The following is a 22,933-nucleotide window of genomic DNA, read 5'->3' on the forward strand; positions in this document are numbered from 1 at the left end:
GAGAGGCACAGTAGGAAAGCTGGGTGTCTATATATGTGTATTGTATATGTCTACGTCCATGTATGTGGTGACTGTGTATATGAATGCATCCATGTATGTGGAGAGTGCGTGTATGAGTGCGTCCATGTACTTGTGGAGAGTGTGTGTATGAGTGCATCTATGTATATGGTGAGCACATGTATGAATGCATCTATGTATATGTTGAGTGCGTGTCCATGTATGTGGAGAGTGTGTGTATGAATGCATCTATGTGTATGTTGAGTGTGTGTATGAATGCATCTATGTATGTGGAGAGTGCGTCCATGTATGTGGAGAATGCGTGTATGACTGCGTCCATTTATGTGGAGAGTGCATGTATTACTGCGTACATGTATGTGAAGAGTGCATCCATGTATGTGGAGAGTGCGTGTATGACTGTGTCCATGTATGTGGAGAGTGTGTGTATGACTGCGTCCATGTATGTGGAGAGTGTGTGTATGACTGCGTCCATGTACAGTATGTGGAGAGTGCATGTATGACTGCATCCATGTATGTGGAGAGTGCGTGTATGACTGCGTCCATGTATGTGGAGAGTGCGTGTATGTACAGAGGCTAAAATAATTGTGGATATGTAGAGGTAAATCAGACATGTCTATTACTATTGCAGCACAGGTTTTAAAGGGGTTGAGTTGAATATAAACTCCGTCAGCAACTGTAAATGTTAAAAAACAAAGTCTTGCTAAAAATGACAGTAAACACAGTAAATAAAAAGTCCCAAAATAGCCATATAAGAGGGGTTTGCACAGTAGGAGGCGGTTTGTGAAGAAGTGTGTGTGTGTGGGGTGCCCCGTACAAAAATTTGCTGTGGGGCCCAGTCAGTTCTAGTTACGCCTCTGACCACTGGTTTAGAATATACCATCAGATCTGAGTTTTCTCCAATCCGATGATATATTTTAACTTCAAGCGTTACTTACCAAGGACCAGGAAGCGGTGAGTACAAAGCCTTTACCGCTTCCTGGTCCTTTTGCCCGGCGTTAAAGATGGGCGGCACTGAAAGGGAACGGCGTTCCTACACATTCCCGCAGGACTCGAGCCCTGCTATCAGGGAAGATTTGCACTGTGAACTGCTTTTTGATAGTGTTGCATGTACTACAATTCCCATTCTGCACTTCACGATCTGCTGGCCACAGCACCTACATCTGTTGCCTTGCACATGTACCAAACTCACACCACCAACGGCACCTCAACTACCATCAGACACAGTGGCGTAACTACCGGGGAAGCAGCTGCTTCGGGGCCCGGGCTGCCAAGGGGGCCCGGCGCCCCAGCAGCGTGTGTGACAGTTTATTTTCAAGTTAGTTAAATATCGTGTTCAGGGCCCCTTCACAGCAGCCGCTAGTGTGATCTAATCTTACTGTCTACTAAAGTCTCCTGGTCTGGGATTCGAACCCACAACCTCCAATCTATGAGTGAATCAGTGGCAAAGCATTTACCCTCACAGCCATAAAGGCTGCATTACAACTGACTGGGGGGGGGGGGGGGAAAAAATACATCTATACACATGACAGCTGCCCAAACACACCTAGCACTGCTATATCTGTATATGACAGCTGTCCCTGCACACTCAGCTCTGCTATATCTCTATATATGACAGCTGCCCCAGGAAACCCAGCTCTACTACATCTATACACATGACAGCTGCCGAAATACAGCCAGCTCTGCTACATCTATACACATGACAGCTGCCCCCAACACACCAGGCACTGCTATATCTCTATATGACAGCTGTCCCAGCACACTCAGCTCTGCTATATCTCTATATATGACAGCTACCCCAGCAAACCCAGCTCTACTACATCTATACACATGACAGCTGCCGAAACACAGCCAGCTCTGCTACATCTATACACATGACAGCTGCACCAGCACACTCAGCTCTACTATATCTCTATATATGACAGCTGCCCCGGCAAACCCAGCTCTACTACATCTATACATGACAGATGCCCAAACACACCCAGCTCTGCTACATCTATACACATGACAGCTGCACCAGCACACTCAGCTCTACTATATCTCTATATATGACAACTGCCCCAGCAAACCCAGCTCTACTACATCTATACACATGACAGCTGCCGAAACACAGCCAGCTCTGCTACATCTATACACATGACAGCTGCCCCAGCACACTCAGCTCTGCTATATCTCTATATATCTATCTACTGTATAGCAATACTTAGAGATATATAGATGTAGCAGGGCTGGTTGTGCTGGAGCAGCTATCATATATAGAGATATAGCAGAGCTGAGTGTGCTGGGGCAGCTGTCATATAGAGATATAGCAGTGCTGGGTGTGTTTGGGCAGCTGTCATGTGTATAGATGTAGCAGAGCTGGGTTTGCTGGGGCAGCTGTCATATATAGAGATATAGCAGAGCTGAGTGTGCTGGGACAGCTGTCATATAGAGATATAGCAGTGCTGGTTGTGTTTGGGCAGCTGTCATATGCATAGATGTAGCAGAGCTGGGTTTGCTGGGGCAGCTATCATATATAGAGATATAGCAGAGCTGAGTGTGCTGGAACAGCTGTCATATAGAGATATATCTGAGATACTGCTATATCTGTATATGACAGCTGTCTCAGCACATTTAGCTCTGCTACATCTCTATATATGAGCAGCTGCCATGTGTATAGATGTACACTTAGCCAGCTATAACAGTAGAAGTCTCATATTTTTTTCAGCCAGCATCAAGGCAGCTGGTATGGTCTAGTGGTTAGCTGCTCTGCCTCTGAAGCAGAAGGTCGTGGGTTCGAATCCCAGCAGACTCTTTTCTGAAATACAAGCACTGAGTCCATATAAGGACATACAGGGCGGGACACAGGAAGAGGCTGCATCGCATGGCTGACATGGAGGTAAGTAGAAGTGTTTATTTTTATTTTTTTAATACCCGACTGTTACTGCCATGGGGGAGCAGGAGGCACCTGATACTGGCACATGGGGGGAGGGGGGTTGGCACCTGATACTGGCACCTGGGGGGGGAGGGGGGTTGGCACCTGATACTGGCATGGGGGGGGGGGGGAGAGAGGCACCTGATACTGGCATGGGGGGGGGAGAGAGGCACTTGATACTGGCACTTTTTTTGTGGTGGTGGAGGGGGGGGGAAGATGGCACTATGATACTGGGACATAGGGGGGGGGAGGCACCTGATACTGGCACCTGGAGGGGAGAGGGGGGGTTGGCACTTGATACTGGCACATGGGGGGGGAGGCACCTGATACTGGCACATGGGGAGGGGGGAGGGAGAGAGGCACTTGATATTGGCACTTTTTAGTGGGGGGGGGAGATGGCACTATGATACTGGGACATGGGGGGAGGAGAGAGGCACTTGATACTGGCATGTGGGGGGGTTGGCACTATGATACTGGCACATGGGGGGGAGAGGCACTTAATACTGGCACTTTTTTGCGGGGGAGATGGCACTATGATACTGGCACATGGGGGGAAGAGAGAGGCACTTGATACTGGCACATGGGGGGTGGGAAGGAGAGAGGCACTTGATACTGGCACATGGGGGGAGATGGCACTATGATACTGGGACATGTGGGGGGGGAGAGGCACTTCATACAAGCACATGATGGGGGGCACTTACTGGCACATTATTGGGGGGCATTATGGGGGACACTAGGCCGGCAGCCTATCAGAGGCCGGACACTGAGGGGCATCTACTGGGGCACTATATATGGGGCATTTTATACTGGTACATTTTGGGGGGCACTAGCAGGAAGGGGGGAGAGGAGCACTATGGGGGAATTTACTGGGGGCACTATATAGGGGTATTTTATACTGGCACATTATGGAGGCACTATGGGGACATTAGCTCAACTGGGGGCATTACAAGGGGGTATTTTTGCACTGTCACATTATAAGGAGAATTATTACTACTGGGGGGGGGCATTATGGTGGGTTTTATTACTGCCCCATGGTATGACCCCCTAGTAGCAGCACCGGCCTCTCCCTGCTCTGCTATCCCTCTGCCCCTTATCCAAATCCTTATTATAAAATCTTTCCCATTAGGATAAAGCACAACATCAGCTCCGCCGAGCCCCCGGCCAAAGTGTGGAAGTGGCGTCCGAGATCCCCAAGGGCCAAGCCAAGTAACTGTAAGTGTTCATGTGGAGTATGTTTATGTTATGCACATATAGCCTACACTGTGCCCCACAATATACAGTATACCTCTATACTGTGCCCCACAATGTACAGTATACCTCTATACTGTGCCCCACAATGTACAGTATACCGCTACACTGTGCCACACAATATACAGTATACCTCTATACTGTGCCACACAATATACAGTATACCTCTACACTGTGCCCCACAATATACAGTATACCGGTACACTGTGCCACACAATATACAGTATACCTCTATACTGTGCCACACAATATACAGTATACCGCTACACTGTGCCAAAGGAGTGGGGTTTACACAGGAGGAGGGAGGTGCGAAGCGCGCTGAGGGGGGCCCTTACAAATATTTGCTGTGGGGCCCAGTCACTTCTAGTTACGCCCCTGATCAGACAGGAGCTGAAACATCAAGATGTGCCCTGAGGGAAGAAATGGTGTGATGTGTTAGGACTGTCACTGTGGTTTATGTGAATAGCTGCTGCAGCCAGAGCCACTAGCACTATCTTCCACTGCTCCTCCTGGCTTTGCGACAGAGCCATTATAAACCACAGCTTACTAGGGCTTAGCATTTGTATTGATGTTATACAACCATTTTGTCATTTTCTAAACTAGTGTTTCTTTCTCTACTTATCATTTATTTCTCTACATATTGTTTTATAGCTTATTGTGTTCTGCCTCCAGCAGAGACAGATTAATTTCAGATCACTTATATTTCATTTCTAATTCATTCTGCTGCAATTTCTGTATTCCTGTAGTTATTAGTTAGGTAACCATAGCATCGAGCGGTGGTAAAAATGTATTGCACATTGTTTTCTTGTTAATAAAGATTATTGATTTGTGGGAGGTGCTAGGCATTGTGGGTAGTGCAAGGCATTCTGGGAAGGAGAAGTCCAGTCTTCAGTCTACATACAGACTACAGGACATCAGCAGAGCTGTTCCATGCAGTTCTCCTTTTTAAACGCCACCATCTTTGTGCAAGTATATCTGGTGAGTGAGATCTACCTTGTTTCAGGGACATTATGTTATGCAGAGCTGTTCAGCTAGGTATAAGTGTCACTCAGGGAGTTATTTCTGTTTGCTAGACATGCAGTTTATAAGCAGCCATTTTGGACATATGCTTTCTCTGTCAAAGTTTTACTGTACATTCTATTCTATATCTTTTACTTAAACAAGCCATTTGTATTCTTGTAGTTTTACCAATTCACAATCATGTTGACCAATCAACAAGTTAGACTACAGAAAACAGTCCTCTTATTTGGAAAACAGGAATGGTTTATACTGAATGTCAGACTGCACACTGGGTGAACGTGTATGAAGACTATATTGGGCTGAAACTATTTACAGATTACCCTTTATTAAAGATACATTTTCTACATGAATATCACAGCACACATTTATTTGCTATCGCAAATGATTCAACTTCAAGTTTTTTTAATTGGATGAAAGCTCAATTTTTACTATTTGCTCTCTGTAACTTATTCTCCCATCTTTTTTGTAAATTGATCAATTTAAATAAATGTCTTTTGGCAATATATGCTGTAACTGTTCATGCAGAAGTTACATTAGCACCATAATATTAAATTATATCATTGTGTTTCGCCATTAAATGAAAATAGTATTTTAATGACCCCAATCGATATCTTACTAGCTTAATCGTGACGTAAAATAGTGTCAAGACAAGCAGTGAATTTCAAAAGAAAAACATTTAGTGAGAATTTAAAACAACAACAGGGTATATAGTCACTGAGTTGACAAACAATTTGGTGTGAACATTGCAATATTTCATTTTTTAACCCGTAGAAGACCCGCGCCGTACATGTACTGGGCTGGTGGACGTGTATTATGGACCAGTGCCAAATATCTACGGCGGGTTGATCGGGCACGGGCAGGTGCTGTGCCCGCCCGATCAGCGGCAGGGGTCTGGCAGGCAGTGACAAATAATGGCTGTTTAAAACAGCACATAATCTAACCTGTCAGATGAACATGGTAAATAACAAAAAATAAAAAAGATGCCAAAACAGCCATTATTTGTTACTTTGCCTCACAAAAAGTGTAATATAAAGCAACAAAAAATCATATGTACCCTAAAATAGTACCAACAAAACTGCCACCTTATCCCGTAGTTTCCAAAATGGGGTCACTTTTTTGGAGTTTCTACTCTAGGGGTGCATTAGAGGGTCTTAAAATTATCCCAGTGAAATTTGCTCTGCAAAAACCACATAGTGCTCCTTTCCTTCTGCGCCCTGTCGTGTGCCCATACAGTTTACGATCACAAATAGGGTGTTTCTGTAAACTACAGAATCAGGGTAATAAATATTGAGTTTTGTTTGGCTGTTAACCCTGGCTTTGTTACTGGAAAAAATGAATTAAAATAGAAAATCTGCTAAATAAGTGAAATTCTGAAATTTCATCTCCATTTTCCTTTAATTCTTGTGGAACACCTAAAGGGTTAACAAAATTAGTAAAATCAGTTTTTAATACCTTAAGGGGCGTAGTTCTTAAAATGGGGTAATTTTTGGTTGGTTTCTATTATGTAAGCCTCACAAAGTGACTTCAGACCTGAACAGGTCCTTAAAGGGATTCTGTCACCAGATTTAACACTATTAAGCTAGCTGACATTAGCGATGTTCTGATGTCAGCTAAACCTAACTAGCCTATTTCTACTTTTATCTAAGCCCCCTTTACGCCATAAATCGAACTTTTATAATATGCTAATTAGCCTCTAGGAGCAGGGGGGCTCCTAGAGGCTCCGTTCTCCCACCTTTGTCGCCTCCCTCCAAGTCCTGATTAACAGGGCCAGGCAGCGCTCGCATCTGTCTGCCAGCCCTGTGCTCTGGTGAAATCTTGCACGGTTCAGAATTCCTAACTAGAGATCGCCTTGACGTGCGGCAGACGGGCTCAAATAATTTTGTACAAAATGATTTGCCAAGCATCTCTAATTTATTAGTATAGCATTTGCAATTGTGACACAATTTTGTACTTTATTTGGTTTGCAGTGAGCTGTTGCATTGTATGTTTTGTTTAACAGTCTTGTTCTCAGCCATAGCAACGTGCTCCTGCGATTTGGGATGTGCTGACTGACCCCCCCCTTTTTTTCTTTGCAGAATTCCGTGCAGGCGCGGTGAGGGAAAGACGCTCGCAGGCTGCCAGCTTCCTCGCCGCGCCTGAATCAACAGGTAGTAGCAGAGAGACTTGAGTGCCCACTTGATGGCCAGGCACTCTTTCTCCACTATACTGTACCTGGTCTCGGCTGGGGTGAGTTTGCGGCTCAGAAAAACAACGGGATGTTCCTCCCCATTGATTTCCTGAGAGATTACAGCTCCAAGGCCTACTTCAGAGGCATCAGTCTGTACCACAAACTCCCTCTTGACAGATTTCACATGGAAAAAGCCTCTTCCGCCTGGTCATTCCAGCGGACCATCACGGACTTCCGTCCCTTCAAGAGCCCTGTCAACTGAGCTGCTAAAGTGGCAAAATGGGGAACGAACCTCATATAATAGCCCACCATTCACAGAAACGACTTTACTTGCCTAGTGGTGACAGGTCAGGGCCAATTCCGAATCGCATCTATTTTGTTTACTTGGGGTTTGAAGACTCCATACCCAATGACATACCCCAAGTACTTAGTCTCCTCTAACCCAATCGCGCATTTCTTTGGGTTAGTGGTCAGTCCAGCCTTCCTAAGGGAGTCCACTACAGCCTGCACTTTGGGTAGAGGACTTTCCCAGTCAGTACTGTGGATGACAATATCATCCAGGTAAGCCGAAGCGTACCGACGATGTGGACACAGCACAATGTCCATGAGCCATTGAAAAGTGGCGGGGGCACCATGCAGACCAAAGGGTAGCACCTTGTACTGATACAGCCCTTCAGGTGTGATGAAGGCAGCTTTCTCTTTGGCATCTTCTGTTAAGGACACCTGCCAGTACCCTGTTGTGAGGTCAAAAACAGAAAAATACCGGACTTGTCCTAACCTCTTGATAAGTTCATCCACCCGGGGGATGGGATACGCATCGAATTTGGAAATCTCGTTCAGTTTATGAAAATCTCTTTAGAACCGGAGTGTCCCGTCCAGCTTAGGTATTAGCACTATACGACTCAATTTTAGACTCCTCAATGACATCTAGCCTCAGCATCATCTGCACTTCCTCTGAGATGGCTTGTCGCCAAACCTCAGGTACCCGGTGTGGTTTTAGCTGGGTACTCTCTGGCCTCCTGAGCCTGCTTATAGGAGAGGCTGTCAGCAATTCTTACTGTGGCAGCCACTTCCCTTGCTTCAGACAGAGGTGCCGAAACCGCTTCCCCTATAAAACGTGGCCACAGGCTGTCTTAAGTACAGGTTTCCCTATTTTTCCACCGTTTGAGTAGATTCACATGGTACACCTGCTCCAGCTTTCGCCTCCCTGGCTGGTGTACCTTGTAATTTACCCCCTCAATTTTCTCAAGTACCTCGTGGGGCCCCTGCCACCTGACCAGGAACTTACTGTCCACGGTCGGCACCAAAACCAAAATCCGATCACCCGGGTTAAAGATCCGGACCTGGGCCTGCCGATTATAGATCCGAAGCTGAGCGGCCTCCATATGCTCCCTGACGAAGTGGCACAACGGTCTCTATTCGCTGTTGCATCTTGTTAACATACTCAAGTACACTTTTATGCGGAGTGGGTTGCTGTTCCCACGCCTCTTTGGCTACGTCCAACAAACCGCGAGGATGTTTGCCATATAGCAATTCGAAGGGCGAGAACCCAGTAGAGGCCTGGGGCACCTCTCGCACAGCGAACATGAGATAGGGCAGAAGAAGGCCCCAGTCCTTCCCATCTTTAGACACCACCCTTTATAACATGGTTTTTAATGTTTTATTAAACCTTTCAACCAGACCGTCCGTTTGCGGATAGTAAACGGATGTCCAAAACTGTTTGATATACAGAAACTTACAGAGCTCCCTCATGACCTTTAGACATAAAAGGTGTCCACTGGTCAGTCAGAACCTCTTTAGGTAGCCCCACTCAGGAGAACATTTCCATTAACTCCTTAGCTATCAGTTTAGCCGACGTATGTCGCAGAGTCATCGTCTTCGGGTACTGAGTGGTGTAATCTAGGACAAGCAGGATGTGTTACGACAACCTCAGCCCACTGGTCATAATACTGGGGTCTTGCAGGCTCAGCCAGTTTAAACCCCCACTGATGTACCCACTGGGCCCGGATGAACACATTCACCCCCAGTCTTGCCAAAATCTCACTCTTTACTTTTTGGTAGTCGGCCGCTTGATCGTCGGCCAGTCGAAATACACTTACTAGAGCCAGGCCACTCTGCTGGGGTTACCCATGTCTCATAGGTATCAGTCTCTCTCATAGCAGGCCACAGTGCCGGGAAGCCCAGGAAGTCTCTCCCTATTATAAGTTCATAGTGTAAATTTGTGGCAACTGCCACTTAATGAGTCCACCTTCCGGCCCGTGTGGTTAGAGACAACAGGGAGGTGGGATAGTCTTTTAAGTCTCCATGAATGCACATGACCCCGACTTTCCAGCCAGTATACTCCATGGACCAGGGGAGCCCTTACTAGGGACACCAGACTCCCTGAGTCCAGCAGAGCCTCCACTGGATTGTCTACCATTTCCACTCGGCACAAGTAGTTTAGAGTTTCTGTGGTGCCTGCTGCACACAGCTTCCTGGCATATATAACGACTGACGGTAGCCATAGTTAATATCCATGGGTTCCACCTGATATGGACAGACAGCTCTTAAATGGCCAGGCTCCTGACACCTCCAGCAGACTATCGGAGCAAGGTTCGTAGGGAGTACATCATGGGTGAGTTTGGTTGGTACAAGTCGCTGGGTCTGGGATGGAGATTTACAGGGTTTGACTGCCCCCTCCCAAAAGAACCCCCCATAAGATTCGTAGTAGCCTCATAGTGCTCCACCAGGTCCACCATTTCCAGGTCATTGCCAGGAGATACCTGGCTGATCCAGTGCTGGAGATGGGGTAGCAGAGCCCTCCAGAACATATTAGCCAATAGTCTATCCAGCATAGCTGTGGGACTCAGCACATCAGGCTGTAGCTACTTTTTCAAGAGGTGGAATAAGTCATAATACTGGGGTCTCACAGGCTCAGCCGGCTTAAACCCCCACTGATGTACCCGCTGGGCCCTGATGAACACATTCACCCCCAGTCTTGCCAAAATCTCACGCTTTACATTTTGGTAGTCGGCCGCTTGATCGTCTGGCAAGTTGAAATACACTTACTGGGAATCGGATGCCAGGAATGGAGTGACGACCTCAGCCCACTGGTATCGGGGTAGGTTCTCTCTTGTGGCCACTTTCTCGTACATCGCCAGGTAGGTTTCGATGTCATCTGCGGGGGTGATCTTAGGAATTGCGGCACAGACTGCTTTCCGGGTATCGTGGACGTTCGGGGTTGCTCCTGCTGTCTGCAAAGCCATCACATGTTGTAGCAGCAACTGGTAGGTCTCCTGCTGCTGCTTGTTAGCCTTGCGTTGGTGCAGGTTTGTCTCTTGCTGCTGCAGATTAGCCTCCACGGGACTTCACAACAGCCTCCATTTTGTCGTCGGGCACGGGTTGTAATACAGCTGGTTTAATGTATGACATACAACCGTGCGAAGAAAAATGCACAACCCAAAAATATCGGCGTTCACGCAGCCTCACTGCTCTTGCCGCATCCTCTACCAATTTGGGGGATTCGCTCTGGTAGACAGGGTGTGCGGAAGCAGTACAGAGGCAAAATACCAGTTCTTAAATCAAACTTCCATGTTTATTCACACATACAGCAAAACCTCACTTTGCAGTCTTGGTGTTAGTTCACTCACAATGGAAAGTCCACATAGCAAAAAATCACATTGTTGGCAGTTCTGCCTCCAGCAGTCCATAGCAGGTTTTAGGGGGCCTGTTTCCCTTACAGATTGGTCTGAGCCCTCCAGCATGGCACAAGCCTCAGATCCCAGCATGCACACCTCCTGAGCTCCATTGTCAGACTGAGGTAATCCTCCTCACCTGGCAGTGCTGGCTGGTTTTTAGGCCTGGCCAAACCCGGCCTGGAACATGGGGAGTAGTCACCCACCCAGCACTTTGACTACTCCCAGTATGAGCCATCCCGGATCAGCTATACAGCCATCCTAAGTATTAAGGTGTCAAACAGCAACTGCTGCTGACATAAAAAAAACTGCTCTTACTCCACCGGGGCCAGGAACCTCGGTGACACGTATCTATTATCCACGATGATTCCTTGTACCTTCTTATAAAAGTTCCAAAATTTTAAATTTTTTTGTAAATTAGTTTTTTTTTTATAAAAATGAAAAATATTGACTGAAATTTACCACTATCATTAAGTACAATGTGTCCTAAGAAAACAATTTCAGAATGGCTTGGATAAGTAAGGGTACTTTCACACTAGCGGCAGGACGGATTCGACAGGCTGTTCACCTGAGCCACCCATAAAAGTGAATGGGGATGCCATACTTGTAATTACACCTGCTCACCACTGCAATTGCTATGGTGAGCAGGTAAACAGAGCTCCTACGATCACTGCCTTCTATTCAAACAGCAGATCTGCTGAGGATAGATCATCAATAGTAAAAAATGGACAAACCCTTTAATATTCCATGTCACTATATTAACCCCTTCAGGACCCTGCCGATTTTCACCTTAAGGATCAGGCTGTTGTTTGGAAATTTGACAAGTCACTTTATGTGGTAATAACTTTGGAATGCTTTAAGGGTACTTTCACACTAGCGGCAGGACGGATCCGACAGGCTGTTCACCCTGTCGAATCCGTCCTGCCGCTATTTCGCTGTGCCGCCGGACCGCCGCTCTGTCCCCATTGACTATGATAGGGACGGGGGCGGAGCTCCGGCGCAGCACGGCAGTGCAGGCGAAAGGCTGCCGGACTAAAACTATGACATGTCCGAATTTTTAGTCCGACAGCCTCTTGCTGTGCTGCACCGGAGCTCCGCCCCCGTCCCCATTATAGTCAATGGGGATGGAGCGGCGGTTCGGCGGCACGGCGAAATAGCGGCAGGATGGATTCGACAGGGTGAACAGCATGTCGGATCCGTCCTGCCGCTAGTGTGAAAGTACCCTTAAAGCATTCCAAAGTTATTACCACATAAAGTGACTTGTCAAATTTCCAAACAACAGCCTGATCCTTAAGGTGAAAATCGGCAGGGTCCTGAAGGGGTTAATATAGTGACATGGAATATTAAAGGGTTTGTCCATTTTTTACTATTGATGATCTATCCTCAGCAGATCTGCTGTTTGAATAGAAGGCAGTGATCGTAGGAGCTCTGTTTACCTGCTCACCATAGCAATTGCAGTGGTGAGCAGGTGTAATTACAAGTATGGCATCCCCATTCACTTTTATGGGATGGCTCAGTCCTATGCAGTTGAACAGAAGGAGCTGTCTCAAAGAAATGGGGATGCCATACTTGTAATTACACCTGCTAATCACTGCAATTGCTGCGGCGAGCAGGTAAACAGAGCAGAGAAGGCATTGCTTTTTCTTCAAACAGCTGATCGGCGAGGGTTCCAGGAGTCGAACCCCTACTGATCTGATATTGATGAATCAATAGTAAAAAGCCAACTACCTTTTTAAAAATAGTTAAACTAAAAATTGTCAAAGAATGTTTAACATAAAAACTTTATTTATGCAAATGTTCATTTAGAAGCAGCATTCTACTGTAAGATTCCATGTAAGCACCTGAGCAAACGATTTTCAAAACTGGATTGTTATAGAGACAAAAAGGTTATGCTTTGTGATGTGCTAAAATAGGAGCAAGGGGCCTATATACTTTTTCTGCATAAGGGCCCTCTGCTATATCAACTGCTGATCTTGCCATTAAATCTGTGAACCTGAAACCCAATGCCCTATGAAAACAAGTTATCCCATTAAAACAGGAAAGTGGATGTGCAAATCACAGAGCAGTAAAATATGGGTACCATCCGTGCGATGTCCACATATTTTTGCAGACCTATTGTCTTTAATGGGTCTGTGGTCCACGTTTATATTCTAAAATGTGTGCGTCCATATGTCCGTTCCAAATATTATAGAATATGTCCTATTCCGGTCCTCGGACGATAGACCCATTGAAGTCAATGGGTCCGCAAACAATTGCTTTTGACACATGGATAGCACTTGCATTTTTTTGTATCTGCAAATTGCAGACAGCAAAACGGATATAGTCGTGTGAATGTACCCTAAAGTCTTTATTTAACACTTGGTTCAAAGTGAATGCCATAAAAATAAAACCCAAAATACAGTGGCGGAAATGTATATATTTTGTTTTTTAGAAATTTCACTCCACATAGAATTTTCCCCCTATTTTCAGTACAAGATACAGTAAATAAATTTGTGCCATTAACATAAACAGAAAAGCAAAAACATTATGGCTCTTGGAAGCTAATATATGAAAATGCAAAAACAAAAATTGTAGAGATTTACAGAATATTGTAGGAACAAATATTGATTTAACATGAATATATTTTTTATTAAATGTTATCATCCTATTGTGCATCTACATTCAATGAATAAGTATATATTGAAGATCTCCTTTGTATTTAAGAGTATCTAACTTGTGTAGGAGTTTGAATTCTGTTGTTTTTGACAAAATTCTTCAGGTGGAAAACACTTCTATTATACTAGACAAGAACACCTGGCATCTTAGGAGTTGTAAATATCTGCCAAAAGACAACGTGGGCAATGTTGCAGCAGATGTTTGTGATGAAACGAAGATCACCTTGAGTTGTTATAAATATGAATCTAGCAAACTGTGAAAAGATTGTCCTTTTAAAAGTAGCGGCAGAATCTATCCAAATTCATTGTAACAAATACATTGTACATACAATATCAGGCTTCATACTATGTATACTATAAATCCTTATGTAATTTCATCTACTCACAGAAAGTCCAAGACCTCAGTTTGTCTGATGTCCATAAAACACTGTTTATTCTGTATTTACACCACATTTGCAGTGCCTGCTTGCTGTATGCGTTGGGAAAACTCCCAGGGTATAGGTGCACCATATTAGTAAAAGTGCTCTTTTGGTCTTCATTGGGCTGGTATATGCTGTTATACTATTTTCCGCTGTATAGAATAACCTTCTCTGCTACACTATTCAATACAGTGGCATCCCACATAACAATGTACTGTATACGATGCAGAATACCTATTTAGCATGAGAACCTATGAGGCACATATGCCAGTGTATGGCTATACAGTGACATACACCAGAAGCATCCTTTGGAGATACAGTATGTCTCATGCACTATAAACACAATGAAAGTGCAGCCTTACAAAGTGTAGACATTAGTGTTGATCAAGCACCATAGTGCTCAGGGGCTCGGGCCGAACACAACGGGATGCTCGGGTGCTCTACTGAGCACCCGAATATAATGGAAGTCAATGGAAGAACCCGGGCATTAAACCAGGTTCCCCTGCTCTGAAGAGGGGAGGGTGCCTGGTTCATAGGAAAAGGTCATAAAATGATGGAAACACCACCTAAATGGTTCAGGAACAGCATGGGGAGGATGTCCAGATGCATCTTGGACTTCCAGGTCATTGCTGGGAACAATGTTGGACTTCTGATCATTGCTTGATGGTGAGCAAAGGTGATAGCATCATGTAACATAGTAACATAGTATATAAGGCAGAAAAAAATACATTTGTCCATCCAGTTCGGCCTGTTACCTGCAAGTTGATCCAGAGGAGGGCAAAAAAATAATAATTGTGAAGTACAAGCCAATTTTCCCCACTTAAGGGGGAGAAAATGTTTCCCCGACTCCAATCAGGCAATCAGAATAACTCCCTGGATCAACGACCCCTCTCTAGTAGCTATAGCCTGTAATATTATTACACTCCAGAAATTCATCCAGGCCCCTCTTGAACACTTTAATTGTACTCACCATTACCACCTCCTCAGGCAGAGATTTCCATAGTCTCACTTCTCTTACCGTAAAGAAGCCTTTTCTATGTTTGTGTAAAAACCTTCCTTCCTCCAGATTCAGAGGATGTCTCCTCGTCACAGTCACAGTCCTAGGGATAAATAGATGATGGGAGAGATCTCTGTACTGTCCCCTGATTTATTTATACATAGTAATTAGATCTCCCCAAGTCATATTTTTTTCTAAAGTGAATAACTCTAATGTTGATCATCTTTCAGGGTATTGTATTTGCCCCATTCCAGTTATTACTTTAGTTGCCCTCCCCTGAACCCTCTCAAGCTCTGCTATGTCTGCCTTGTTCACAGGAGCCCAGAATTGTACACAGTACTCCATGTGTGGTCTGACTAGTGATTTGTAAAGTGGTAGGACTACTTTCTCATCACGGGCATCTATGACACTTTTGATGCACGCCATTATCTTTATTGGTCTTGGCAGCAGCTGCCTGACACTGGTTTTACTGCTTAGTTTGCTGTTTATTAACCTCTTAAGAACTCGGCCCTATTTCACCTTAAGGACTTAGCCATTTTTTGCAAATCTGACCAGTGTCACTTTAAGTGCTGATAACTTTAAAACTCTTTGACTTATCCAGGCCATTCTTATTTTTTCATCACATATTGTACTTCATAACAGTGGTAAAATAAAGTTAAAAAAAAATATTTTTATTTATAAAAAAATACCAAATTTAAAAAAATAAAAATTGCAAATGTACAAGTTTCAATTTCTTTACTTCTATAATATGTAGTAATACCTCTGAAAATAGTTATTTCTTTACATTCCTAATATGTCTACTTCATGTTTGGGTCATTTTGGGAATTATATTTTATTTTTTGGGGATGTTACAAGGCTTAGAAGTTTAGAAGCAAACCTTGAAATTTTTCCGAAATTTTCAAAAACCCAATTTTTAGGGGCCAGTTCAAGTCTGAAGTCACTTTGCGAGGCTTACATAATAGAAACCACCCAAAAATGACCCCATTCTAGAAACTACACCCCTCAAGGTATTCAAAACTGATTTTACAAACGTCGTTAACCCTTTAGATGTTCCACAAGAATTGGAAAATAGAGATACAATTTCAAAATTTCACTTTTTTGGCAGATTTTCCATTTTAATAATTTTTCCAGTTACAAAGCAAGGGTTAACAGCCAAACCAAACTCAATATTTATGGCCCTGATTCTGTAGTTTACAGAAACACTGTATATGTGGTCGTAAACCGCTGTACGGGCACACGGCAGGGCGCAGAAGGAAAGGAATGCCATATGGTTTTTGGAAGGCAGGTTTTGCTCAACTTTTTTTTTTTGACACCATGTCTCATTTGAAGCCCCCTATTGTTGGTACTAGTTCATGGTAAATATGATTTTTGGTTGCTCTACATTACACTTTTTGTGAGGCAAGGTAACAAGAAATAGCTGTTTTGGCACCGTTTTTATATTTTTGTTATTTACAACATTCATTTGACAGGTTAGATCATGTGATATTTTTATAGACTAGGTTGTCATGGATGTGGTGATAACTAATATGTATACTTTTTATTTATTTATTTATGTAACTTTTACACAATGATTTCATTTTTGAAACAAAAAAATCATGTTTTAGTGTTTCCATTATCTGAGAGCCATAATATTTTAAGTTTTTGGGAGATTACCTTGGCTAGGGTATGATTTTTGCGGGATGAGATGTCGGTTTTATTGGCACTATTTTAGGGTGCGTGTGACTTTTTGATCGCTTGCTATTACACTTTTTGTGATGTAAGGTGACAAAAAATTGTTTATTTAGCAGTTTTTATTTTGAATTTTTTACGGTGTTCATCTGAGGGGTTAGGTCATGTGATATTTTTTTAGAGAAAGTTATTACGGACGCTGCGATACCTAATATGTATACTTTTTTATGTAAGTTTTACAGAATGATTTTTATTTTTAAAACAAAAAAAATCATGTTTTAGTGTTTCCATAGTCTGAGAGCCATAATGTTTTCAGTTTTTGGGCGATTACCGTGGGTAGGGTAAGAATTTTGCCGGATGAGATGACTGTTTTATTGGCACTATTTTGGGGTGCGTGTGACTTTTTGATTGCTTACTATTACACTTTTTGTGATGAAAGGTGACAAAAAATTGTTTATTTAGCACAGTTTTTATTTTACATTTTTCACAGTGTTCATCTGAGGGTTTAGGTCATGTGATATTTTTATAGAGCCGGTCAATACGGACACGGCGATACCTAATATGTATACTTTCTTTTCCCCTATTTTTCACCAATTATTTTTTACTTTATTTGGGGAAAATGTCATTTTTGTTTATTTTTACTTGAAACTTTAAATTTCTGGGGGGAAAACTTTATTTTTTCAACTTTCTTTTCACTTTATTTTTTGTCCCACTTTGGGACTTGAACTTTTGTGGGTCTAATCCTTTACATTGCATTCCAATACTTCTGTATTGGAATGCATTGGCTGTATGAGTAATACAGTGAGTATTACTCATACAGCTTCTGGCCTGTGAGATCCAGGGGGCTGGATCTCACAGGCTCATCACTGGAAGTCAGCGTGATGCCTTCCTTAGGCATTGTGCTGCCTTCCATGCCATAGGGTCCCCCCCACAGCCGCATGGGGACCCGATGGCACCACCAATCGCCGCCGCAAACTGCAGGTAAAGCCGCAAACCGCATGTCTGAATTGATCGCCGATACAGGGGGGTCACGGGACCCCCCCCCCCCCGCGCATTTAGCCAAGGTGCCTGCTCAACGATTTGAGCAGGCACCGGGTTACGATCACCACCCGCCTGGCGGCGGTGATCGGAACTATACATGACGTACCGGTACATCATGTGTCCTTAAGTACCAGGACAACATGCCGTACCGGTACGTCATGTGTCCTTAAGAGGTTAAGGAGGATGGTCTTACCCAGTCTTGGATAGCCTGTACCTTACTGGGATCCATTTTAAATGAATGAGGAGTAAGAATATAGCCAAGATAGGGCATCTCTTGAACTCCAAATACATATTTCTCTAATTTAACAGACAAAGGGTTCTCCCTGAGGGTTTTAAGAACCAGTCTGATGTGAGACACATGAGAATCCCAGACAGGTGAACAGACAAGAATATCATCAAGATAAACAATCATAACTTTGCCAATAAGTTCTCTAAAAATATCATTCATGAAATTCTGAAACACAGCTGGGGCATTGCAAAGACCGAATGGCATAACCAGAGTGCCCCTCTGGAGTATTAAAAGCAGTTTTCCACTCATCTCCCTCCTTAATATGAACTAGGTTATAAGCTCCTCTCAAATCAAATTTAGAAAACCAAGAAGCACCCAAAATCTGGTTAAACAAATCAGGACTCAACGGGATGGAATACTGATTCCTGATAGTAATTTTATTCAAATTTCTGTAGTCAATGCAGGGCCTGAGACCACCCTCTTTCTTTTTAACAAAAAATAATCCAGCTCCCAGGGGAGAGGTTCTTGAGACTCTCCTGGATGTAGTATTTCATGGACTTGCGCTCAGGACAGGATAGATTATAAATCCGTCCTTTTGGAAATTTGGACTCAGGTATCAAGTTAATAACACAGTCATAAGACCTATGGGTAGGGAGAGTATCTGTCTCAGCGGTGGAAAAAACACCTGAATAATCAGCAATAAAATGAGGAATATCTGATGAGACCCCAGCTTGAACTACAGTTAAGCAAGAATTTCAGTTAGGCCCCCATCTCTCTAACTCGCCCGAACTCCAGTTAATGACCGGATTGTGTTGCTGAAGCCAGGGCATACCAAGGACTACCTGAACTGGAAGATTCTCTAAAACAAAGAAGGAAGATTTCTAAGAGTGGCAGATCTCTACAGATAGAGTAACCTCTGGAGTATGGAGTTTTACTGTGCCCCCTAGCAGGGGGGTAGAATCAATGGCGACAACCTGTATCGGCGTGGATAATTCTAGTATAGGAATTCCTATCTGATCAACAAATTTGTAATCAATAAAACTAAAAGCTGACCCTGAATCCACAAAGGAATTTCCTGACCCCTTTAAGAACCCAAAGGTAATAGACACCGGCAGCAATAGTTTACTTCTTACCACCTCCGGGAGTACCTTGTCCTTGAATCCCTCAGACTTGGATGATTTTCCAGAAGGCGGATCTTTAAGACACTGACGGATCCAGTGTTCGGAATCCCCACAATAAAAACAAGAGCCGGGACGACGACATAGTTCTCTTCGCGTCATCCCGAGTTGCATGGGCTCGTCTGAGTGGGCTTCCATTCTGGGATTCTGGGTTCGGGGGGGGAAAGAGTCTCGGGTTGAAGAAGGGTATGAGGAGAAAAAAAATGCTCCCGCTGTCTCTCTCTGACCCGTCTATCTAGTCTGATGGCTAGCGTCATGGTCTCCTCTAAAGAGTCAGGACAGGCATAACAAACCAAAATATCCTATAACTTTTCAGTCAAGCCTGCCCTAAATTGACATTTGAGCGCTGGTTCATTCCAGCCCGAAGGAACGCATCACTTGCAAAACTGCGTACAATAATCCTCCACAGGACGATTTCCCTGAGTGAGGGCCTTAAGATTTGATTCTGCCACAGAGGCTCGGTCAGGTTCATTATAAAGAAACCCTAACTCCTGGAAAAAGAGGTCCACAGAGCTAAGACAAGGGGAATCTGGTGGTAAAAAAGGCCCTTTCTGGGGGGTCCCCTTGAAGCAAGGAAATTATAATACCAACCCTCTGTGGGTCAGGGCCGGAGGAGTGGGGTCGTAGTCGAAAATAAAGTTGACAGCTTTCCTTGAAAGCTAAAAAACTTTGGCGGTAACCTGAAAACCGATCGGGCAATTTAATGTGAGGTTCCACCTGAACGGTGGCGGGAGCAAGAATAGGGGGAGTTCGGACGGTCTCCTGAACCTGTACTCTCTCCCTAAGTTCCTGTACTATTTGAGCAAGACCCTGCACATGTTCGGTGAGCCTCTGTATAGGGTCCATGCTGAATTTGTGCCTGTGATTCTGTCAAGGGGAGAGTCAGTGGTATCAAGATAGAGCGGAGGTGCACCCCCTGAGCTGCCACCTGGTCCCCTGTCCCTGCCTACTTACACCACCCGCCCTAGGTGACTGAGTGCAACTGGGTGACAGTCCCTAACCTACTAAGTGCAAGCAGAGAGAAAGAGACAGCAGGGAAGAGGACAGCCACTGAGAAGTTACAATAAGCGGACAAGAGGTAGAACAAATACGGAAGGCGAGGCGGGTAAACTAGCCGAGGTCAGTCCAGGAGGTCACATCAGAACAAGGGAAGGGCAAAGACAAATCCGTAAACAAGCCGAGGTCAAAATCCGAGAGGTAGCATCAAGGTACAGGGAGCAGGCAGAAGAGGTGTCAAGAGGCGGATCGAGGTTCAATTCCAGAGGTATCTTAATAACAATGAAGTACACAGCCTATAGGACGAAAATCACAGGCAACCTGTAGCCAGCAGGCCGCCTGTATTTATAGTGGGGAGTGAGGGTCATGTGACGTGGCCAGTGTCACATGACCGACAGCCGGACAAGTCGAGCACCGAGTGATCAGCTCGGTGCTTAAGGCAGACCTAGGAACAGGGAGCCTCCCAGCTAGGGAACGGGGCCAAACACAGATCCTCACTCCCGAAGCTAAGCAGCAGGTCTGCGGCTGATGGGAGACTGAGTGCGCCTTCGGTGCCCCGTTACACTCCAGCTTCACTAGCTGCTCTTAAGGATATAGATACTCAAATATGTGCTTATCTATTCCTCCTAGTTGTAAAAATTTCACATGCCACTTGCCTTAGACTTCTGGAGACATAAGATGTCTCCATACTGCAGCTCTGTCCCTCATGGTTCCGACTGACTGTGCTTACAAAACAAACCTTGAACTGAATCCCTGGGGTTCCTGAAGCAAAGCAGCAGGGCCAAAGAAGCTAAATACATTACATCTCAGCAGTATTAGCAGTTCCCTACACTCTCCCTTTATTGAAATCTTTACGTCCCGTCAAAGACAATATGTATACATAAAGGCATGGTGTACAGACAACATCAATATGGTTGCTTTTGCATTTACATAGGCACAACAGGTTAATCATACAGGTTATAAATGCCAATAGGAGCGAACATTGGTAACATATTGACCAAAGTGGACACTGCACCCACCCAAGCATGAAATAAATGAGGCTGAGTAGTAAATCTGGCGTCCCCCAAACTATCATATGTCAGAATAGGTGGGGGGTGTTTAATTCTCTCTCCTCTCCATACCTCTCTCTGAGGTAAACTAGTATGTCCAGGCCCTAAACTAGGGTTGTTTGCCATGGGAAGTGATACTGATGGTGGCATGGGAGAGCTAGATCTCTGCTCATACGTAGACACAGATTAAGGCACGAATTCTGGAGTTTGAGGGTTCATAGATCTTCCTGAAGGAGAAGATATTGGTGGGCTAGGAACTTCAGGAGCCACAATCCAATCACTCTCAATAGTATCAGGAAGGTCAAGTTGAATATCGGCCAAGGACTTGGGAGAATCGCAGGCTGAACAATCATTGGAGATATCTGTGCCATCAATCTGAGGTATAGGCAATAAATGATTTCTATGACAAGTTCTGATCCTCCAGTCCCGTCCTTTTATCTTGTAGACTGGTATACCAGGCAGTTGATCCACCACTGGAAAGAGTTCACTTCGCCATCTTTCGGCCAGCTTATGTTTTCCAGACTCCAATTTCCATAGCAGACCACAGTCACCAGGGCTCAATTCTTGGTATCTTACCCAAAGATCAAATCTCCTTTTATTTCCTTCATTCATTTTGCCTGCATTCTCCTCAGCCAGCTGATAAGCACTCTTAAGCGTTTCTTTCAAACATGCCACATATTGGTAATGATTTTGATGACTGATATCATCGGTGATGACCCCCAACAAGATGTCAATAGGTAGCCTAGGCTCTCTTCCAAACATCAGAAAATATGGTGAATATCCTGTGTTTTCATACTTTGTACTATTATAGGCATTCAACATAGCTTCGACTTTTCGACTTCGGGAACGCTTAATGTCAATTCGTAAAGTGCCAAGCATATGAAGCAATGTCCTGGTAAATCTTTCAGGAAGGGCATCTCCCTCTGGATGGTAAGGTGTCGACCGGCTTTTGCGGATGTTCAACAACTGAAGCAACTTTTTGATCAGGTTACTCTCAAAATCCCAGCCTTGATCAGAATGCAACCAATGTGGTAACCCATAATGGATGAAATACTTTTCCCAAAGCACTCTTGCAATGGTAACTGCTTTTTGATCCTTAGTCGGGAAGGCTTGAGCGTATCGTTAAAGTGGTCAGTCACCACAAATACATTACCAAATCCTCTGGAATCATTGTCAGTATAAAGGAAGTCTATGCAGACAATGTCCATAGGGCCTGAACTCTTCAGGTGTCCCATAAAGGCTGCTCGAACAGGGATAGTCTTCTTCTGCAAACATCTGCGACAGCACTTACACAGGCGAGTCACAGTATCTCTCATTTTGGCCCAGTAGAATTGGTGTTGTATTAGGCCATAAGTCTTCTCAGGTCCCAAATTACCATGATAACCATGCAGCCTTTTGAAAATCATTTTCTGAAAGCAACTTGGGATTACTAACTGGTGCCTTCCAGGGTGATCATGATACAACACTACACGATAAAGTAGGCCCTTGTATATTTCAAACTTCTCCCAATCTCATAGAAATTGACTGCACTCAGATGGTAGAGATGTCTTTAACATTTCTCTTTCTCTCATCTTGAGGCCTCACTGCTTGAAGATCCAATTAAAGATTCAGTCTTTTGATTCCAGATCATTCGCTTTGAAGATATAGAGCATAGAAACATAGAA

The sequence above is a fragment of the Bufo gargarizans genome, chromosome 3 (genome assembly GCF_014858855.1).
Source record: "Bufo gargarizans isolate SCDJY-AF-19 chromosome 3, ASM1485885v1, whole genome shotgun sequence".
In the NCBI taxonomy this organism is placed as follows: Eukaryota; Metazoa; Chordata; class Amphibia; order Anura; family Bufonidae; genus Bufo; species Bufo gargarizans.